This window comes from Podarcis filfolensis (genome assembly GCF_964270895.1).
Source record: "Podarcis filfolensis genome assembly, chromosome: 13".
Lineage (NCBI taxonomy): Eukaryota > Metazoa > Chordata > Lepidosauria > Squamata > Lacertidae > Podarcis > Podarcis filfolensis.
Window position 1 is genome coordinate 34,685,096 of NC_139615.1, and position 21,466 is coordinate 34,706,561.

Sequence of the window (21,466 nt, forward strand, 5' to 3'; positions counted from 1 at the left end):
CAATGTTACCCACGTTCCAAACAGTCCCTTTATTTGTACTGATGTGAAAAAGAAAGAAAGAAAGAAAGAAAGAAAGAAAGAAAGAAAGAAAGAAAATCACAATATTTCTCTTTCTATCCCAATCTGGAACCTCAGCGAGACTTCCCTAAGAGTATCCCAAACCTTTGACCAATAAAAACGACTCCCTCAAACTTTCCACCACTTATTTCACAAAGGTTTGAAAGATCGAACCCATCAAATCCCAGTTGCAAAGATTGCTTTGTTGTTGTGACTCAAATAAAAGCATTCCAGGAAGCTCAGGGAAAAATCCAAAGACAGATTTCATATTAGCTAGTATACTCTGTCTCCCTGATGGACCTCAAGGGCATTTTTCTTTTTTTTAAAAAAAAATAAAAATGGCAAACTTCCATGACTGTTCGAAAGCGTGAAGAGCCACGTTGGTTGGAAAAAGAAGCAGCATCGTGACAACAGCACACAAGATACGTTGCAGTTTTTAGAAGCTGTAATTACCGCTGCATATAAATGTGTGCGTATGCATGCATGTATGGTTAACAGGCCAACCTCTCAACTTCTGGGTTTTAAAATAAGGACCAAGAAGATTCCAAAGGGAAGGCATCCCAAGGCAAACACCATGAGAAAGAGAGCAAACTTTTCCCGGAGAAATAAAAAATGTAGAGAGAAATATCATTGTGTGACTTTATCCTTGGAAGCATGGAGAGGCAGCGGGATTTCAGTTCTGTGCTTCTTTGCAGTTTTAAGGTTTTACATGCATCTATTCCATGAAACAGGAACACTCTGGAATGAGTTAACGCTCCTAATAATCACGATGGCAGCAGAATGGATCATAGCAGCAGACACAAACAAATCTGTCCAATTTCTGCTTATTTTCCCAGTCTTAAATTCGGTTCGCCATATTTCTGCCCCAGTTCGTGAATTTTTCGTTCAAAATTTCGCGAGAAAGTTCTGCGACAAATCATGAAAAATTGTTAGAGCTTTAGTGCACTTTCCCCCTAATGAACACACATTTGCAAGCAATTCCACCATGTATAACACAACAGTTGTACGTTACTTTGACCAGTATTTGCATATATATCCACACACTCTCCGAACGTATGCATTTTCGGAGACCGCATTTTGACTGCGTTGCAAAATTCAGAGGAGAGCAGATTTTGGAAGGGCGCCTACATTTTGGTTGGCATATTGTTTCGGGAAGTGTGAATTGGGTGGGCTCACAAGGCAAAATGCATGTCTCTCTCCCCACACACACACATCAGGCAAATCCCGTAGAAACATGGCATACAGCAGAAACACAGGGATCAAATCAACCTTTGAAGTTGATCAAAGATAATGGCAAGGAGAGGGGCTTGCTCTGAATCACACTGGGTTGCTGCAGAGCCTGGGAGACCCCAGAGGGTAGACCCCACTATTTCCTCTTTAGGGATGGGAGGAGACCACCAGCACCTCCTATTTGCCAAGGGTCTACTGTAGAGGTGGCACTGGGCAGGGAGGGGGGATTGCCAAGGTGAAGGCAGAAGCACGGTTTGATGCATTCCTCATGAATGGGCCAGCCTGGTCAGGATCCCTTGAACCAACTGTAAACAAGGATGGATCACGGATCAGAATATATTTTAGAGATTGTCAAGGGCAGTGGCTGTGGGAAGTGATCCATGAGAGGCAGTCAAGTACAACATTCCTTGTAACGCTAGAGAAGACAAGCGAGGGAATGTTTGGTACAGCCAGGCGAATCTTCCTGTTCCTCCTGGCTGGAGCATCCTTCCTTTTGCATGTGGTAGAAGGTGGGCGTGGCTTTACCTGTCCAGGTAACAAAAGGACCAGTCACACAGCACACTTCCTCTTTTTTTGACTTCCTTCTTCATTTGACCAGCTTTCAGCTAGGACTGATCTGCTAGCTCTCAGCTAGCAGAAGCACTGCCATTATTCCCCCATAAGGGGTAGATCCACATGTACATATTTGTAACTAAGTCTGCCTTCCGGAATCCAACTGTGAACTGATGTGAGGAAACTTCTTTTACTGACTTTGAAAAAGGTTGTCGTGTCTTTATTCTTTTAAGAGGGATTCAAGGGAACTTACCAGGAACGTACAATTCAATCTGAGACAGACTGAATTGTATAATAGTGAGAGGCTCACATGAGCCTGCAGCCAGCTATCTGCTGTGCATGTAAAAAGGGGAATGTAACTCTGCTACATAAAGGAACTTTCCAGCGCAAGTTAAGAAGGATATTAATAAACAATATATCCTCTCCTGCCGCCCTGAACATTCCCACAGTGGCTCCCAAATTTGACCCCCTTACCAAAGACCAGGTGAAAATTGCTGAGGGTCTTGGCCATGGGTAGGCAAACTAAGGCCCGGGGGCCGGATCCGGCCCAATTGCCTTCTAAACCCGACCTGCGGACCGTCCAGGAATCAGTGTGTTTTTACATGAGTAGAATGTGTCCTTTTATTTAAAATGCATCTCTGGGTTATTTGTGGGGCATAGGAATTCATTCATTTCCCCTGCCAAAAAAATATAGTCCGGCCCCCCACAAAGTCTGAGGGACAGTGGACCAGCCCCCTGCTGAAAAAGTTTGCTGACCCCTGGTCTTGGCGGACAACTTAATGTTTTTCCCCACCTGTGCTTTGCTTGTGCTCTCTCCCTTAAGGACCTCCCCTCTTTCCTGCAGCTTCCTTCTTTGCCATGCATAGACCCCCCCAACTCCTTTCAAGAACATCACCAGCTTCTTTACCCTGCTTGGGACCTTCCCCCACCAAGCCATCAGCCATGGCTTTGTTCCTCCCAGGAAGGCACAGCCTCCTACTTCTGCAACTTCCATGGACCACTGGAATGAAACTCATAGACCACTGGTGGTCCACGGACCACACTTTAGGAACCTCCCATCATTTGCCTAGGTTTTATTTCATTGGAACTGAAAATGATGGCGTCTGCCGCTCAAGGAGGACTTTTGGATCAGCGTGTGAGAGTTTATTGCAAACAAAAGACTTACCAGCTTTTTAAAAAAGGGAGAGCCTTACATAGTTCACACAGAAGCATAATATTGCTTACTTTAACTCGCCTGTGGAAACAACTCAGAGGCTATTAAGAAGAAAAAGGATAACAACAAGAAGATTGAAAGATGGGACTGGTGAACACTAAAAGCAGCAGAAATATGAGATGACTGGACCCTTACTGAACTCAAAGCATGGGAACCCCCAACAAAAATATATAATTTGGCAAAATATTTGGACTTTATGATATGTACTGGTATAATTTGGAATAATTAATGTGATATGATTGGATTGTTAAATGGAAAACTTAATAAAAATTATTATTATTATTTTTAAAAAAAGAAACCTCCCATCATTGACCTTCAACTGGTGGAATTGCCACCTGGTTTTAGGTGGATCTGCACCAGCAGTACTGCCACCGTTCCCTGTTCTTTTAAAAATGGTTTTCTTTGCTGCTGGTTGTTAAGGAAAGAGTTGAGTGCAAAGGGGGGGGGGGAGAGACATGCACATTGTCTGTGCAAGAGGATAATACGCCTGCCATTGTGCATCCATGACTGCACCAGAAAAAAGCATCAGAAAACTGGGGAGAGGAAAGTCGGGGTGGTGAATGAAAAATGATTCTCATGCCATAGATTGCGTTTAAAGAAGGATCTCAACTCTGGAAAAGGCCACAAATCTAAATAACGCTCCTAGGCGATGGCTTCAGCTGCATGGGTAGTGAGTGTGGTGCCCTGCAGATATTGTTAGACTACAACTCCAATCATCCCTGTCTATTGGCCATGCTGGCCAGGGCTAATGGGAACTGTAGTCCAGCCACTTCTAACTACCCCTGCATTGAATGAGGGAGATGGAGCTCCTGTGTGGACTTGAATGCCCTTGATGGTTGCAACTCACATGACCTACTTCCAGGCAGTGAAACCGGATGCAGTAGCATGAGGGCAATGAATAATAATAATAATAATAATAATAATAATAATAATAATAATTTATTATTTATACCCCACCCATCTGGCTAGGTTTCTCCAGCCACTCTGTGGAAATGAAGAGTTGTAGCGCCGTGTGCATCTGATGATCTCCCTGCATCAAAAAGGAGATTTACAGGCTGCCACAGTTGACAGCAATTGCATTGAATGTGTGTGGCAAACCCATCCCCATTTCCACCACCTCAAATGCCCAGCCTTGCTACCCTCCGCAGGCGGGCCTTGCTAATGATGATGCAAAAATCGATCGCTTTGTATTCCTCACCCTCTTTGCTCCGTGGAGCACTCCTCTCTTCCAGGTTGCCCTAAAAATAAATAAGTAAAAAACATTTCTGCGTTTCCACTTTTCAGATCCACGTGTATTCTTCTCGACTCAAAGGGGACACATCAGAAGTGGAGCCGCGAAGCCTTCTGCGCAGGCGCCCTAGCTCTGTGTGGGTTTAATAGGCTGCAATTAAATGCACACCAGAGTTCCACCAAAGCAACGAAAGAGACTTCCCTCCAGCAACGCAGATGCAAAAAAAATCCCGCCGGCTTTGATTGACTGCGGCAACGCACACGTTGCAGGAGACACCTCCTCCTCCCTTCTATCCTGACTGGGTTTTTGGACGCTTAAAAAGGCTGGGTGCTTTCCAGAACGAAGATGTGTCTTTAATTTTTGTTTTTTGGGGTGTTTTTTTTTGCAGCATGACCAAAAAGAAAAGAATCCCAGTGTGTGTGTGTGTGTAAAGAGAGAATGAGAAGGATGGGGGGGTGACACTGGGCTAAGAAGGGGGAGAGACGCCACCTCATCACTTGGAGTTCTCGGTTTGGGCTTAGGAATGCGATGGGTTTGCCTGGGGTGGGTGGGGGGTGGAGAGAGGAGAATGCACTGGGAGAGAAAGAGAAAGAAGGAAAAGGAATAGTCACCCTCTCATTAGGAAGGGAGAGAAACAGAGAGCACAATGCAGCTGCTGCTGCTTGCCTTTGTGGCTGGGGTCTCCCCACGAAGACACCTTCTGATGTCTTCTCAATGGCTTCTTAATAATAATATAATAATACATTTTATTTATATCCCGCCCTTCCTAGCCGAAGCCGGGCTCAGGGCGGCTAACAACAATAAAATAATACAACATTCTAAAATCATTTCATTATAAAATTAATTCAAATCAAATTGATGGCAACCATTGGGCAAGAGTTCTGTGAAGATTGCCAAAGGAGGGAGTCAGGCTGTGCCCTGACCAAAGGCCTGGTGTCTTGCAGGCCCTGCGGAAAGATGTCAAGTCCCGCAGGCCCTAGTCTTTTGTGACAGAGTGTTCCACCAGATCGGAGCCACAGCCGAAAAAGCCCTGGCTCTAGTTGAGGCCAGCCTAACCTCTCTGTGGCCTGGGACCTTCAGGATGTTTTTGTTTGAAGACCGTAAGTTCCTCTGTGGGACATACCAGGAGAGGCGGTCCCGTAGGTACAAGGGTCCTAGGCCGTATAGCAACTGACCCCCATCTATCTACCTCCGCTGCAAAACCTCCTGGGCGCCTGCAGGTTTCAGTTAGCATTTCATGGAGGGAAACCAGGGGTAGGGGGCTTTTTGACTTTTTTCAATGCCCTGGATTGGCTTGCTTCTGCAAACAAACAAACAAACGAACAAAAAATCGCTACTTTGGGACAGCTCTCCACAGGTGGCACTGGGACACCGAGCACAGGGTCCAGGCTAGGCTAGTTGCAGTTCCTTCGAAATGCATGTGCACCGCAGCCATGGAGTGCTGGCAGACAGTGCTGGCGACAGGCCGAAAAACCAAACCGCCCAGGAACGGAGCATTCTGAACAACAGCACCATTGCCCAGGTTCGCCGTGGGTGCCATTTTTAAAGCTTAAGGCTGGCTGATGGAGCGTCAACTCCATAAGAGCCAACTTAGTAAGAGCCAACTCCTAGGGGCCAAGGTCCCTTCGCCCCCCCCCCAAATAAAATATTTGAGAGGGTCAAGGACCCCTCAAAGTGGATAGGCATTGTCATTCAAACAGTGTGTGTGTGTGCTGCGTCATATGATCAATTATGTGGGGAAGGGCTTGTCTACCCCCCCATATTTTATTCAAGTTGGTACCCCTGATTCCAGCTAAAAAGCTGCAGTGTAGTGCACACATAGCCCAATGCACATTAATTAGTAGAAAACCAGAGCAGCTATTTCCCAGTTGATGGGATCACAGTTGTCACTTCTCCTCCATAGCGCTCTGTGTATTTTCAATGTGCCTCTCAAACAACTTCTGGTGAAATGTGAAGTTTATGCCCCCATAAAGCCCAGCACCCTGGCACAGAGGAAGCCAAACCTCACAAACAGGGGAGTCTTTAGCATATGCGCTGCCAGGCTTTAAAGATCCGCCTAGCACCCCCAAATTAAGTTTAGCCCCCAAATTAACTTTTATTATCCTTATGTCAGACACCACGCGTACGCTTTATCTCTTGTTTATGAAAGAAGGGAGGGAAAAGAAGCAAACTTTTTTATTGCTCAATTTTTTACAATATACTTACACTCGTTGAGTCTGACAAGTGCCGCCGTTGTGAATGACAAGCGCCGCTGCTGGCGAGGCGCATCTTTGGTAAATGAGCGCACAAAGTCAAAAGTCCTTTAGTGAAACAGTAGGTATACATTTCGGTAATACAGTCATACCTCAGGTTACAGACACTTCAGGTTGTGCATTTTCGGGTTGCGCACCGCGCCGAACCCAGAAGTACCGGAATGGGTTATTTCCGGGTTTCAGTGCTCGTGCATGCGCAGAAGCGCTAAATCATGCTTTGCGCATGCGCAGACTTGCCGAATCATGACCCGCATGTGCGCAGACGCGGCGCTGCAGGTTGCAAACGTGCCTCCTGCACGGATCATGGTCACAACCTGAGCGTCCACTGTACCTAGTTATATATGTATTTTGTTTTTCTAGCTTGATCAAAATTATTTATTATTTCATAACAGGTAGGTAGTTAAGAGCTTAGGCGGCCTCAGCAGCGGGTGCCTGGTGCCCCCTAGAATTCGGCGCCTGGGTGCCCCGCACCCCTTGTACCCCTGGTTACGATGGCCCTGCTCACAAATGAGGCATATGGAAGTTGCGCTCCTCTTAAGTGTCCCGCAGCAGCCAAGAATATGTAAAAGCTCCATTTCCTAAAGTTGTTTTTACGCAGCGTGGTGTAGTGGTTAGAGTTTTCATGGCAATAATGGGGGGGGAGTAGAAGAGAATCATAGAATTGTAGAATTCATCTGCAATGCAGGGATCTCAGTTAAAGCATCCATGACAGATGCCCATCCAACCTCTGCGTATAAACCTCCAAGGAAGAAGAGTCCACCACCTTCTGATGGAGACCTTTCTACTGTCAAACAGCTCTTACTGTCGGAAAGTTCTTCTCCTTTCTAGTAACTTGAATCCATTGGTTTGTGTCCTACTCTCTGGAGCCGGAGGAAACAAGCTTGCTCCATTCTGCATGTGACAGCCCTTTAGATATTTGAATATGTGTATCATATGTCAACCCAATCTCCTCTTTACCAGGCTAAACATACCCGTTTTCCTCAACAGTTCCTCATAAGGCTTGGTTTCCAAAACCCTTGATCTTCTCCCCCCCCCCTTTTATGAAGATCACCCGCTCTGAGACCCCACAGCTAATTTTCCCCTGGCCTCCTCGCTGGCCCAAGTAGGACCAATTCAGCCAGCTAGCCCTGGGGATTATCTAATTGATTTTTGAATTTTATTGTTATTCATGTTTTTATACTGTATTTTATGTTGTTTTTATAATTAAGTGTTTTAAAGTGTTTTAAATGTATTGGTAGCCACCCTGAGCCCGGTTTTTGAACCGGGAAGGGCGGGGTATAAATAAAAATTTATTATTATTATTATTAATAATAATATTCTTGGTCGCCCTCCTCTGCACACGTTGCAGCTTGAGAACATCCTTCTCAAATTGTAAACACTGTGAAGCAGGTTTCCGATTTTTCCGGTCATTTTAGCTATTTCAGCATAGTCCATCAACTTCATCTGCCGTTCTTCTCCGATAGGAGAACACAACTTTTTCATCCTTGTGTTCCTCAGGTCTGTTTTTTGAAAGAAAGAAAGAAAGAAAGAAAGAAAGAAAGAAAGAAAGAAAGAAAGAAAGAAAGAAAAGAAAAGAAAAGAAAAGAAAATGCACTCTTCTGTGCTCCTCACTTTCTTGACCACTGAGAAGTCCATGATTTAATTTCCTTTGGATAAGACATATCTGTTTGTTTACAAATATGCGAGGAGAGCATTTGGGAACAGGGAAGGAAGCATGGACTTCTCAGCCAGCTCCCAATGCTTTCCAGCTCTGACTGACTTGCTTCTCTCCATCCCTTCCTCTGCTCTTATAATGTCACATTCCAGGGGTGGAGAGGGGAGAGTTTAAGGCCATTAAGGCCCATTAAAGTCCTTCTGTTAACATTCCTGATAACCCATCATCTTTTCTTGGCAAAATTCACAGTGATAAACTCATTTGTGTTAACTGAGGCAGCCCAAACTTGTAACGTCTTATGTGTGTACTTGTTTACATTTCTGCCCATTCTCTTAGGTACTGAATATATTGTTGTTGTTGTTGTTAGTATTTGTATGTCTTATTATTTTAAATATTTAGATATATGAAAGATGTGCCTTGTGGACACATGCAAGATACTCAAGAGTTATAAATAGGAAATCTTTGTGCTTCTGCTGATAGGAAATAATGAACCAGGAGGTTCTGTAAAGGAAAAGTAGAGCTGCGTGTCATCAGCATATTGCGGGTGGCACTGTGGTCTAAACCACTGAGCCTCTTGGGCTTGCCAATCAGAAGGTCGGCGGTTCGAATCCCCGTCACGAGGTGAGCTCCCGTTGCTCTGTCCCAGCTCCTGCCAACCTAGCAGTTCGAAAGCAAGTCAAAGTGCAAGTAGATAAATAGGTACCGCTCCGGCGGGAAGGTAAACGGCGTTTCTGTGCACTCTGGTTTCCGTCATGGTGTCCCATTGTGCCACCAAACAGGAGCAGTTTAGTCTTGCTGGCCACATGACCCAGAAAGCTGTCTGTGGACAAACGCTGGCTCCCTCGGCCTGAAAGCAATATGAGCACCGCAACCCCATAGTAGCCTTTGACTGGACATAACTACTGCCCAGGGGTCCTTTACCTTTTACCTTTACTTCTATATTGGTGACACTGTACTCCAGTGCAGGAATCCTTTGCCCAATGTGGGGCTCAGACTCACAACCCTGGGCTTAAGAGTGTCATGCTCTATCGGCTGAGCTATACCTTGAATATTGGACAAGCTAGCCAATGTTTTTTGTTTCATATATATTTACCCTTGGGGAAAGCCCCCCCTCATCACTGGTCATTGCTGGCAAGATTCTCCATCACAGCCTTCCAAGTTCCTTGGGCAGATCTGGCAATAGGAAGGAGATCTGGCTACATTAAATGCTTAGAGTGCATTGTCATAAGCTGGGAGGGTGGGGGTTCATTTAATAACAAGGGCTAGGGAAGCCAATTGGCATCAGGACCACAGCCCATGGAGAATGTGATTCCCCCACAAAAGTCACCTTCCTCCACAGCAATCAGACTTACCTTTCAAAAGCTCCCATTGGTACACAAAACAACAGAAAAATTGGCATGGAACCACATAGCAAGAAAATTGTTTTGACCTGGGACCTGAAACTTACTTGGTGCCAGGTAGATGTCTCTGGGCAGAGTATTCCATAATGAGGTTACCAGCACAGAAATGGCTCTGTTCCCAGTTCCCACTTTCCCATAGCACCCAGAGAACAGCCCCCTCAACATGATCTTAAGAGCCAAGCAGACATTTTGTACATGTGTAGGCCTCCTTCATGCTAATGTTGAACGTGCCAGGTTGTGGCTAGCGGGCACATCAGTGCTGGCTGCAGAGCTAACACGTCAGTGTTAATTTCAGACAATTTATATATCACTTGACTGTAGGGGGTAAAACCTCACAACTGGTTTTGCAACGAATATAAAACAAGCCATATGGCTCACTTCACTTTATCAGTGGTCCACCACTGCCTCATGACTGCTTCCGCTGTGTGGAGTTTTCTTGTCGTAATCTTGGCTCTTTCCAGTGTTAATTTTCCTGGAAATAACTTGGCTCTTCCCACTATTAACTGGACTAGGTTTTATTGTTAATTTTTGTTCTGTTACGGATTTTTAGAAATTAAAGAAATATATTTTATTTGTGATTTTTACAAAATACAAAGGCAGAGTCAACAATGTCAACAAGGTATGCTTCCACGAGGACTGAGGCATTGCCCGTCCAATGCATCACACCATAGCATTGCATGTGTCGAGAGAGCTGTGGTTTTCCAGTCCATCATGTTCACAGATGTTAGAAACAGGGCTGGATTTAAGTTTGATGAGGCCCTAAGCTACTGAGGCGGGACGCGGGTGGCGCTGTGGGTTAAACCACAGAGCCTAGGACTTGCTGATCAGAAGGTTGGTGGTCCGAATCCCCGCGACGGGGTGAGCTCCCGTTGCTCGGTCCCTGCTCCTGCCAACCTAGCACTTCGAAAGCACGTCAAGTGCAAGTAGATAAATAGGTACCACTCCAGCAGGAAGGTAAACGGTGTTCCCATGCACTGCTCTGGTTCGCCAGAAGTGGCTTAGTCATGCTGGCCACATGACCCGGAAGCTGTACGCCAGCTCCCTTGGCCAATAAAGCAAGATGAGCGCCGCATTCCGAGAGTCGGCCACGACTGGACCTAATGGTCAGGGGTCCCTTTACCTTTACATTTACATTTAAGCTACTGAGGGTAATGGGGCCCTTTATATGTACAGCTGTCCTTTGTCAACAACAAATTGTCACCTTTTTTTGTCTTGAATATATGCTATATGGTAATTTATGGACCTAATAGTTACCTAAAGCCATTTGCACATGCAGAATGTAGGCAACCTATATATAGGTAAAGGTACCCCTGCCCGTACGGGCCAGTTGTGACCGACTCTAGGGTTGCGCACTCATCTCGCTCAAGAGGCCGGGAGCCGGCGCCGTCCGAAGACACTTCCGGGTCACGTGGCCAGCGTGACGAAGCTGCAACTGGCGAGCCAGCACCAGCACAGCGCACGGAAACGCCATTTACCTTCCCACTATAAAGCGGTCCCTATTTATCTACTTGCAGTTAAGGGTGCTTTCGAACTGCTAGGTGGGCAGGAGCTGGGACCGAACGACGGGAGCTGACCCCGCCGCGGGGATTCGAACCGGTGACCTTATGATCAGCAAGTCCTGGGCACTGAGGTTTTACCCACAGCGCCACCCGCGTCCCCCAACCTATATATAGAAATGAGCAAACCAGTGGTATTTTAGGGAACAGGCTAGCAGGTGGGGCCCATTACTTACATTATAGGAGCCTCAACAACACAAAACACTGTTGCAACACGTAGGTTTTATTTGATTTGTTTTTTTATCTTATATTTTGGAAATGTACATCCAGGTTTTTTTCCTTTAATTTTCGGGGGGACCCCAAGAGAGTGTGGCCCTAAGCTATAGCTTGTTTAGCTTATATGTAAATCCAGCACTGGTTAGAAAACCAGACCATTCCTGTCCCATCCTCTTGCTTTTCTCTGTTGGTTCATCTTCTGCTCTGCTGAAAGCCTTTGGTGTTTTGGAGGTGGAAAGATGAGATGCACATAGAGGAACAGGTAAAATGGTAAAGGTAAAGGACCCCTGGGCAGTTAAGTCCAGTCAAAGCGCTCATCTTGCTTTCCGGCTGAGGGAGCTGGCGTTTGTCCACAGACAGCTTTCCGGGTCATGTGGCCAGCATGACTAAACCGCTTCTGGCACAACGGGACACCATGATGGAAACCAGAGTGCAGGGAAACGCTGTTTACCTTCCTGCCATAGTGGTACCTATTTATCTACTTGCACTGGCATGCTTTCGAACTGCTAGGTTGGCAGGAGCTGGGACAGAGCAAAGGGAGCTTGCTGCGTTGCGGGGATTTGAACCACCAACCTTCTGATCGGCAAGCTCAAGAAGTTCAGTGGTTTAGACCACAGTGCCACCCGTGTCCAATGAATATATTTAGAATGGGGAAAGGGACCTCCCACCTCCCACCTATGTTCATTAGATCATCCATGGGGGGCTCCTCGCAGAATGAATGTAGGCCTTCCCTGTACCCATTCATTGTACAACTGAACATACGGCGAGAGCTCGCATTTTAGGGCCAAGGCAACACTCCTGAGGAAACCCTTAAAATCTGGGTTGCTCCAGCCATCGCTGTCTCTGACAGGGCCACTTGTGTGAGTTACAGCCAGGCTTGCATTTCTACGACTCGGCCTGGGGCGGGGAGAGAGAGAAAGAGACGAACGAAACTGGGTTAGTTGAATTTGGCTCACAAAGAAGGAAACGTTTGCAGAGATATGAAGAGTTTCCAAGTGGCAACAGAACGGAGCGCTGGAGATATATATATTTTTCCTAGCGCGAAAGGAGGGAGGGGGGAGGGGAGAAAGTTGCTTTAATGCAACCCATGTGTTCTGCAGTGTTGAATCCGGTTAACAGATCCCAGATGCCCTTTATCTGCTCCAGTTTTGTCTTCAGGGAGAAAGAGTGGCGCAGGGGAAAACACATCCCAGAATTGACTCTGACTGAGTTTGTTCAGAGCTTGTGTCTCTCCCTGCCCTGGCAGGCTGGCCCAGCAACCTGTCTCGTGGGGGGGGTGTCCCACTGACAGTCAAAATTAGCCAGCTTTGACCACTTGTGGGAGGGCATCCCCACACTGCCAGGGGTCCCGTGGAGATGTTATAGAGACCGTGGCTGGCATATCCTCCAACGTTTCTCTGATGAAAATAGGGTCATCCTATTCCACCATCATCATAATTTTATTATTTCTACCCCACCCACTTGACTGGGTTGCCCCAGCCACTCTGGGTGGCATCCAACATATCCAAAAAAAAGAGAGAGAAAACATTAAACATTTAAAAACATCCCTATATGGGGCTGCCTTCAGATGTCTTCTAAAAGTTGTATAGCTACTTACGGCGCCGCATTCTTCGCTCTATAAGACGCACCAGACCACAAGACGCACCTAGTTTTTGGAGGAGGAAAACAAGAAAAAAAATATTCTGAATCTCAGAAGCCAGAACAGCAAGAGGGATCGCTGCGCAGTGAAAGCAGCAATCCCTCTTGCTGTTCTGGCTTCTGGGATAGCTGCGCAGCCTGCATTCGCTCCATAAGACGCACACACATTTCCCCTTACCTTTTAGGAGGGGAAAAGTGAGTCTTATAGAGCAAAAAATACGGTATCTCCTTGGCTCAAGGGGTCATGTAACTCCAAACCCTCCAACATTTCTCCGATGAAAACAGCGACGTCCTAAGGAAAAGCGGGACATTCCGGGATCAAATCAGAAACCGGGGCGGCTTCTGTAAATCTGGGACTGTCCCTGGAAAATAGGGACATGTGGAGGGTGTGTTAAATGGCTCAGGAACGTAGTACTTCAAGGACCACTTTCGTGGTGGCTCCCTGCTTATAGAATACTCTCCCCAGGGATGCTCACCTGGTGCCTTCATTACATATATTTAGGTGCCATGCAAAAACATTCCTATTCTCCCAAGCCTTTGGCTAATGAAATGATCGGTGGCCTTTAAAACTGGGGGCGGGGGAATGTTTTATTTCTTATTACCCCTTGCATTTTTGTGCTTTTATATTGCAAACTGCCCCATGATCCTCAGATGAAGGGCAGTGTATAAATTTAATAAATAACTGAATAAATCCAGAACATCCCATGACTGAGCCGTGAAACTAGAAACATCCTGCTGACGCCCATCTTCAGATTAAAACCTTTGCCCATCCTGCAATTCTCTGTCCCAAAGCAGGTCAGCCGAAATCCCCTCCCCGGCCACCTCTATCTGCTGACTGTCTCTTTCTTGTGATCCCTCCCATTCAGTAGGAGGTTTGACCACAGGGCTACATGGATGGCAACGCCCGGTCTATTATGGTCCCTACCGCCAGGCCACCATACAATCGTCCTCTCTCTTCCTCCTTAATTGTGGCTGGCCCGGTGATACCCGGCAATCAGTCATGCAGGGTTCAGAAGCTATTTCCAGCTCCTAATTGAAATCTTGCTTGCAAAAATGCCACAAGGCCCATTAGCAAAGACCTAAAAGAGAGCCTTGGAGGAGACAGGGCAGAGAGGAAATGTTTCTTCAAATACAGGACTCTCTGGGACGGGTTGCATTACAAGAGTAGAAGGAGGGGAATCTGTGTGTGTGTGTTGTGTGTGTGTGTGTATGTCTATAGAGTGGAGAAGAGTGGTGAGGTATTTGTGCATACACACATCACAGTGATATTTTTTCTCTACAATCATAAAGAACTGATCAAGTCTGCATATTAGTCTGCAGGTCAGTTTGCAATGGGATTTACAAAGCAAGAAATTCTTCAGGCATCGCAGTGCCCAGTTTTAATTCGAGACAGAGTTCTGTGTCGCACTTCTGAGCATAGGCTAAGGGGCCTTCTCACTGCTGAATCAAGGGGCAACCATGGCAGAACCAAGTCGTACCCTCCAACATTTCTCCGATGAAAATAGGGGTGTCCTATTCTGTAATGTTTTTATTATCTATACCCAGCTCATCTGACTGCGTTGCCCCAGCCACTCTGGCGGCTTCCAATATATATAAAAACATAATAAAACATTAAACATTTAAAAACTTCCCTACATGCCTTCAGGTGTCTTCTAAAGGTTATCTCCATGGCTCAGGGGCTCGAATAACTCCATACCCACCAACATTTCTTTGATTAAAATAGGGATGTCTTAAGAAAAAGCAGGATATTCCAGGATCTAATCAGAAACTAGGACAGCTTCTGTAAATCCCTGGATAATAGGGGCATGTGGGGGGTCTGCAATGTGGAATGCTCCCATGCAGGGTTTCAGCCAGCCGTGCCCTGTTTCAGCATACTCCATTCCATCCCTTCCCCTGCTGCCAATCATTCCCCCTCCCTGTTTTATTCTCCATTAGTCACTCTCTGGCATTCTCTGGCCACTGCACATGCTCATTGGTCCTCCCCTTTTAGAGAAGCCCTCCAGGTGACCCACTGATCAATGAGGAGGACCACCTTTGCTTCCTGGAGCCAGCCCCATTCTGGGAGGACTCCAGCCACAGGTGGTTGTTTTCATTGAGTGTTCAACTAACCACTTGTGGCTTGAACTGAGAAGGCAACAGAGTGGAGTAAATAGACAAATCAAGTTCTTTTCTTCTAAAAAAAAAAATGTTTAGGGATACAGTGGTACCTCTGGTTATGAACTTAATTCGTTCTGGAGGTCTGTTCTTAACCTGAAACTGTTCTTAACCTGAGGTACCACTTTAGCTAATGGGGCCTCCTGCTGCCACCGCACCACCGCCACGCGATTTCTGTCCTCATCCTGAGGTAATGTTCTTAACCCGAGGTACTACTTCTGGGTTAGCGGAGTCTGTAATCCGAAGTGATTGTAACCCGAAGTGTTTGTAACCTGAGGTACCACTGTACTCTCATTTTCCTACTCATATTGAAATACTGCCCCTCAATGAGGCCAAACTTAGATTCACAAACTGTATAAGGGTATGCGTACCCCTGCGTCCCCCCAGAAAAAAAGCACAGGACAAATCAACTGAGAATACAACCTGGGCCTAGACAGGCTGTTGCTCAGAGCTCATTCTTGTGTAGTGGAGGCTGCATTGCCATGGCAACCCCTAGTTGGTTCATGGGCTGAGGGAGGCCCCCAATTGATGCACTAGCTCAGGAAAACCATCCACGTGGAAAAGCAGGTGAGCCGCGAGACAGGTTTGGGCAGAAAACACGTCAAGGCTAGCGCCTTCCAGTTCAGAAAGCGAAGGAGCTGCCTGAAATCTGTGAGTTAAGCTCAAAGCTCAACTTCCCGAATTAGCAGTAGTGAGGAGTGATGTTGCCTAAAAGACCTAGGAAGCTGATACCTTCTACCTTACAAATCCCAGATTTGTAGGAGCTTGCAAGGGCTAAATAAGAGGGGGAAAACACTTGTGTGAATGCTCAGGTGCTCTGTCATTGAACTATAAAGCATTCCCTAGGAAGAGGATCCTGTCTTATTTTTAATATTATTTACACCTTACGTTGCTTTTTACCATTTTAATGTAATTATTTTATATTTCCCACTGTTTCTTAATCATTTTAAATTGTTTTTAATTCTAAATTTAATAGTGTACTTAATGTATTATCTTGTCTTTTATGTGCTCTGTTTCTTCCTACCTTCTCTACTGGTTATTGACCGAAATAAATACAGTGGTATCTCGGTTTTCGAACATAATCTGTTCTGGAAGACTGTTCGAGTTCCAAAATGTTCGAAAACTGAAGCATTTACTTATGGAATACTCAATACAGAAGCTGCATGGCACGTTCGACTTCCGAAAAGCGTTCAACAACCGAAGCAGTTATTTCCGGGTTTTCGGTGTTCAAAAACTGAAACATTCAATGTTACAGGCTTTGTAAATTAATATAAAGGCCCTAAGTTTGGCTTGGTAACATATGGGCAGTTAAAAGTTCTTTCCTTATTCCTGATTGGACTCAAACATCTGGATGGCAACAGGTGACCCATCCATCATCATCATCATTAATATTTGTTTACCGTCCTTCACTCAAAGGTTCCAGGGCAGTTCACAACTGAAAAATAGAAAACGAAACTACAAAATACAGTGGTACCTCGGTTTTTGAACTTAATCCATTCTGGAAGACCGTTCGAGTTACAAAACGTTCAAAAACTGAGGCGCAAACGGCGGTCTGCAAATGTAATAGAGAAAATTGAGAAAAACAACATATACACTCAGCGGAAGTCGTTCGACTTCCGAGGCATGCTTGAAAACGGAAGCATTTACTTCTGGGTTTACATCATTAAAAACCTGAAATGTTCGACTTCCAAGACATTCGTAAACTGAGGTACAACTGTGTTAAATGTTCGGAAAAAGTCAGAAGCCCAAGGCAGTATAAGTTCCTCAACCAAGTTTATTCAACATTTGTCAGTGACAACAGCTCACTCATAGGAACACGAGAACCAAACTGACTGGACAACACAATAATGAACCCAAGCATGAACTGACCATTGACAGTTGACAGTTGAAAGTGCATGTGCTTACTTCTCATTAGAACGTTCGTCTATCAAAGCTGCTACGATTGGTTAGATACACGCCTTGTAACATAAAGGTAAAGGTAAAGGGACCCCTGACCATTAGGTCCAATCGTGACCGACTCTGGGGTTGCGTGCTCATCTCACTCTATAGGCCGAGGGAGCCGGTGTTTGTCCGCAGACAGCTTCCGGGTCATGTGGCCAGCATGACTAAGCCACTTCTGGAGAACCAGAGCAGCGCACAGAAACGCCGTTTACCTTCCCGCCGGAGCGGTACCTATTTATCTACTTGCACTTTGACGTGCTTTCGAACTGCTAGGTTGGCAGGAGCAGGGACCGAGCAACGGGAGCTCACCCCGTCGCGGGGATTCGAACTGCCGACTTTCTGATTGGCAAGTCCTAGGCTCTGTGGTTTAACCCACAGTGCCACCCGCTTAACATAAAATGTGTTAAACACAACACATAACACTCCTTCCGCAACTTCCTAACAAAAGGAACAAACATAGTCATCAAGGTGCCAGCCTTTTCCGCTCCTGCTGGGACCGTCGCGGTTCCTGTGCCTGAGTGGGTGACCCAGGAGGTTCCGCCGGTACCCGCGGTCTGAGTGGGGCGGTCAACAAGGCCGGCTCTGAAGGGGTCACTGCTGATGGAGCCATTGAGGATTCCGGCCTGAAGTCGCGCTGCTGGGGTAACTCAGTCACCGGCAACCCGTCTGGTTCCCACCCTGGCCTGGGCACAGAATCTCCCAAAGTACCCATTTCTCTGTCCTCTGGTTCCGCTTGAAGTTCCATGTTCATGTTCATGTTCCTGGCTCTGATCTGGTCGAGGTGTCTCTTCCAAACCAGTCCAACCCTATCTCTTAGGAAACCAGACCTGTAGAGTGGGCAATGATACCAGGGACCCAACCCCGTCCAAGCCCATAATTTCGGACGTAGACAGTGTCGCCTGGGGAACACAAGAACCAAACTGACTGGACAACATGATAATAATGCCAAGCATGAACTGACTGTTGCCGGTTGACAGTTCAAAGAGCATGCGCTTACTTGCCATTAGAACGTTTGTCTACCAATGCTTCTACGATTGGTTAGAATGCGCCTTGTGTGGCGCCAGTGTGAGAGCCAGTGTGGTACAGTGGTTAAGAGCAGTGGACTCGCAATCTGGTGAACCGGGTTCGATTCCCCGCTCCTCCACATGCAGCTGCTGGGTGACCTTGGGCTAGTCACACTTCTCTGAAGTCTCTCAGCCTCACTCACCTCACAGAGTGTTTGTTGTGGGGAAGGTAGGGAAAGGAGAATGTTAGCCGCTTTGAGACTCCTTAGGGTAGTGATAAAGCGGGATAACAAATCCAAACTCCTCCTCTTCCTTGTAACATAAAATGTGTTAAACCCAATACATAACAGGCGGTCTGCAAATTTAATAGAGAAAATTGAGAAAACCAACATATGCACTCAGCGGAAGTCGTTCAACTTCCGAGGAGTGCTCGAAAACAGAAACATTTACTTCCGGGTTTACGGCGTTCAAAAACCAAAACATTCAACTTCTGAGACATTCGAAAACTGAGGTACTGCTATATATATAAAGATTGACTATTAAACTACTCTGGTAACTGTAGTTCTGTGAGGGGACTCTCAATAACTCTCAGCACCCTTAACAAACTACAGTTCCCAGGATTCTTTTTTGGTGGAACTTTGACTGTTTAAAGCGATAAGATACTGCTTTAAAAGAATAGTGCAGATGGGGCCTCTCTCTGATATATATATGTCTAAAGCAACTTACAAAACTTATTAATACAATAACAAATGAAAATTCCTGCATGAGTAATAAAACCAGGTTTTACTGCAGAGTTAGCAGAAAGCGACCCAGTGATTAATAAGAGCAGTTGGAGTACTCCAAAAATTATAAGACAGTTACCTTAGCTGGGCATCAAAAGACCAGCTAGGAAGTGCTTGGGGGTGAGGGTGCGGACTGTCACAGCCTTGGTGCCACCATAGAGAAGGCCATGTGGAGGGGCACAGAGGAGACTTCCACAAGGCTCTCAGCATATGGGTTGGTAACATTTAGTGCACACCTTTCACAGGTGAATTTATGAAAATCTAGGGTTGTACAAGATGACTAGTTAAGAAGGGGATCCCCCCCCCCGGTTTTACTGCTCTTTTTGTCTCAACTGAAAGTGACTGGTTGACAAAGGAGAAATATGGCCATTATGCCTTGTTCCTTAGTAGCAGCACCTACAATGTGGGAGAGTGGCGAACCCAGCACATGACATCCTTGGTTAGGCACCACTGCTGAAATCTATTCTGGGCCTCTCTTTTCAAAAGCATCCAGATTGGGAAACCAACATTTTAATTTCCCACAATGCCCCAGAGCAGACTTTCCCAACCTGTGTCAGACTACAACTCCCATCGACATCAGCCAGCATAGTCAAAGACCAGGTATGATGGGAGTTGCAGTCCAAAATTATCTTAAAGTCACCAGGCTCCCAGTTGTCTTAGGACTCAGGGGTCAGCAAACTTTTTCAGCAGGGGCCCAGTCCGCTGTCCCTCAGACCATGTGGTGGGCCGGACTGCATTTTTTGGGGGGAAATGAATGAATTCCTATGCCCCACAAATAACCCAGAGATGCATTTTAAATAAAAGCACACATTCTACTCATGTAAAAACATGCTGATTCCCAGACCATCCACAGGCCGGATTTAGAAGGCGATTGGGCTGGATCCGGTCCCTGGGCCTTAGTTTGCCTACCCATGTCTTAGGTGGATTGTGGGCGACTTCTGTCAACACTGCTGGGGAAGTGGGGTAGAAAAGGCTGAGAGGTGAGAGAGCAGGGATATGTGGGACCACCTCACCCCTTTAGACCAGAGGCAAGAGCTAGATATGCCTAATGCTGCTTACTGTCTGAGATGACAAAGTGGAATCACTGACGTTTTTCACAGTGCCCCCAATATATGCAGACCCTCCAAGTGTCCCTATTTTCCAGGGATGTCCGTGATTTAGAAAAGCCGTTCCAGTTTCTGATTTGATCCTGGAATGTCTCACTTTTCCTTACGATGTCCTTGTTTTCATAGGAGAAATGTTGGAGGGTATGGTAGGATGTCCCTATTTTCATTGGAGAAATATTGGAGGGTATGGTGTTATCCAACCCCCGAGCCATCTGAAGGCAATCCTGTATAGGGAAGTTTTTTTATGTTTAATGTTTTGTTATGTTTTTATATACATCGGAAGCTGCCCAGAGTGCTGGGGCAACCCAATAAGATGTGTGGGGTATAAATAATAAAATTATCATTATGGAATGGGACGTCCCTATTTTCATCGGAGAAATGTTGGAGGGTATGATATATGGCATATTTCTCGGCACTATGGGAAATCAAAACGATGGCTTCCTGAACAGGAGTCTGAGTGCCACCATTTAAATTTCCCACAATCCCCCAGAATGTGACATTCCAGTGACGCATCCCAGACCCAACCACTTGGGACCAATTGGAGTGCTGGAATATGCCCACATGACCCCACCCAGCAGGCTCATGCTGCAAATGGGATGCCATAGCTCCAAGTGGGAGAGGAAAGAATGTGTGATTCAGCCCACTATGTATATCGGCATCTGCATGGAATGCTGTGTCATAACCTTAAGTTATGGGTGCAATGGAAAAGCGTACCATGGGAAACAGGAGCTTTGGCCTAGATAAAAACTTGAACCAGGCCCACATTTCAACATTGCGGGGGGGGGGTCAACTTTCCTCCCTCTCTCCCCCCAGACCCACTGATCCGGATCACAGTGGGAAAGCTGGCAGATCTGTTACTTCACATGTTCTAGGCTTCATCTCTGGCACTGAAAAAGTAGCCAGGATTGGAAAAGCTCTGGAATGTGGGCTGAGCTTGGAGGCGGTCAGTTGCCATTTTGACATAAGCCACAGCATCCCAAGACTGGCCACTGCATTTAAAGAGCCAATTTGTATGGGTATGCCATACAAAACCTCCCTTTTTAAAAAAGTGAAACATATCAGCCCTCGGTGCTCAGAACAGGCAGGTTTTTGTTAGAGCGGGGTTTCCCAAACTTAGGTCTCCCGCTGTTTTTGGACTACAACTCCCACCATCCCTGACCACTGGTCCTGCTAGCTAGGGATAATGGGAGTTGTAGTCCAAAAACAGCTGGAGACCTAAGTTTGAGAAGCACTGGGTTAGAGTGCTAGCCCGGGACCTGGGACACCAAGGCTCAAATATTCACTGAGCCCCAAATCTCAACGGATGACCTTGAGGCATTCGCTGTTTCACAATAACCTACATCACAGGGTTATTGTGAGGATTTTTAAAAATAATTAACATTTTATTATAAATATCAATACATTACAAAACAATATACACTTAACATTACATTGCATATGTTACATACAACACATATCTCACCTTCACCACCCCTTCTAT

The 21,466-nt window shown here is 46.0% G+C and overlaps 1 long non-coding RNA gene across 2 annotated transcripts in view; it reads left to right on the forward strand.

The window, feature by feature from the left end:
• LOC310748162 overlaps window positions 1–4,701 on the forward strand; it is a 53,835-nt gene extending 49,134 nt beyond the window's left edge. For both annotated transcript variants that reach the window (XR_014541142.1, XR_014541143.1), the window contains one exon: window positions 4,337–4,701. This is a non-coding gene — a long non-coding RNA (uncharacterized lncRNA). The remainder of the gene's footprint in view (window positions 1–4,336) is intronic.
• The last annotated feature ends 16,765 nt before the right edge of the window (window positions 4,702–21,466 follow it).